Source organism: Oryctolagus cuniculus, chromosome 1 (genome assembly GCF_051225735.1).
Source record: "Oryctolagus cuniculus isolate XC-2025 breed Fujian yellow rabbit chromosome 1, ASM5122573v1, whole genome shotgun sequence".
Lineage (NCBI taxonomy): Eukaryota > Metazoa > Chordata > Mammalia > Lagomorpha > Leporidae > Oryctolagus > Oryctolagus cuniculus.
Genome location: NC_142867.1, coordinates 84,465,847 through 84,467,913, shown reverse-complemented (window position 1 = coordinate 84,467,913; position 2,067 = coordinate 84,465,847).

Genomic DNA, 2,067 nt, shown 5'->3' with positions numbered 1-2,067 from the left:
AATGAAGGAGAAAAGAAGTACACAAGATTCATAAAGGCAACAAAGCTTATGGCAGTCCAGAGGAAAGGATTTCAAACTTATTATGTGCCCATTACATCCTTTACAGTCTGCTAAAGCCTTTAAAAATGCTGTCTAATTTAATTGACTTAAAAATCAATTTTTTGAGATATGTATATAAAATTTGTCTATGTAAAGTGTACAATTCAGTTGTTTCACTATATTCACAGGTTGTGAAACCATAATCACATTGTAATTTTAGAACATTTTCATCCTTACATGAAGACATTTCATATTTTTTTAAAATTTCTTACTTGATTTAGAGAGCCACTAAAAGAAATGTAAAGATTAGGAAATCTTGGAATAGCTAAGCTTTTTATCTATGTCAGATGCCTGCAAACCAGCCATGAGCCATTCCTGCAAATGCAACATGTGTTCTTCTCCTCTGAGCAATTTCCCTAAGGTATTTGGTGACCATGTCTAGAGAAGTGGAACTATCAGCCCCCTTTGTAGTGAAGAGCAGAGGAAAAATAAATGCAACATTCAGTTTTGTGTAGCCCTGCGCACAGGCCCCTAACGTGGGCAAAGAGGGGGTAGAGAATGGCATGATTCTGCCTTGTTTTTGCTCCATGTGAATGTTTTCATCAATTTGTCAGAGGGTGGCCTCTACCCATGTGAATCCCTGGGAAGTCTGACCAGCTGCAAAGTTTTAAATTTCCCCCAAGTTATGAATTAACTTTATATTCCTTAAAACTGGCATTGTACTACTATGAAGAGTGAGTCCCCACGTACTACACTGGAAACGTTCCTTGGTGGAAACCAAACTGTTCCCATTTATTGCAAGATGGGCACTAGTTTGTTATTGACTGCTTCAATTAAGTATTCTGGGAAAGTCATTCACAGGCAGGACTGAGCCAGAGCCCTGTACCCCTTTTTTCTTAAGATTTATTTGTTTTGAAAATCATAGTTACAGAGAGGGGTAGGGAGAGACAGAGAGATGTTTCATAAGCTGGTTACTCCACAGATGGCTGCTACAGCCATTGCTGGACCAGGCCAAAGCTAGGAGTCTGGAATTTCATCCAGGTCTCCTATGTGGGTGGCAGGGCCCCAAGTACTTTTCCTAAGCCATTAGCAGGGAGCTATATTAAAAGTTGAGCATCCAAAACATGAACTGGTGCCTGCATGGAATGCCAGTGTCACAGACAGCGGCTTTACCCTAATAGCAAAATGCTGGCCCCAAGGACTTCAAATTATTAAGGCATCACTGCCCATTCCCACCACTCCCTTGTCCTTCATACTGCCACTGACAGTTACTGTTATAATTTCTCTGCATAAATATACCTCTTCCTTATATTTCATATGAATTGAATCTAATGATACCTGGTTGTGATGTATTTCTTTCACTTAGAGTAGTGATTTCAAGATTCATCCATACTGTAGCATGTATCAATACTTCACTCATTGTTAGGACTGAATAATATTCCATTGCATGGATATACCATATTTTTTACCCATTCAATTGGTTTTCAATTTTTGGCTTTTTAAAATCATACAGCTGTGGACATCCATGTACAAGGATTTTCAGATCTATATTTTTCATTTCTCTAGTTGCAAGAATTCATTATTCTGGATATGAATCCCTAATTAGAGTTATGATTTGCACATATTTCTTCCCATTCTGTCAGTTGTCTTTCAATGGTATTATTGAAACATAACAGAAAAAAATTATGTTTTGAGTTTTATGTTAGAGTCCTAAGAGTTTTGTAGTTTAGCTCTATGACCCTTTCAAGTCTATGATTTGTTTTAGGTTCAGTTTTGTGTATATTTTAATTTACACGACAGCTTTATAGGAGAGTGTTATGGTTTGACTGTCCCCAAGGTTTCATGTGTTGAGATACAATCCCCACTATGAAGTACTGATAGGGGGAAAATTTTGATTGGCTCTGGTGTTTGGAGGCTGGGCTTTGGCAAAGTGATCGGAGTAGATAAGGCCATTAGGAAATCATGCCTGAATCCTCGTGTCTTTATGAGAAGAGGAAGACAGGCCAGGCCCACAACATAGATGTGTGC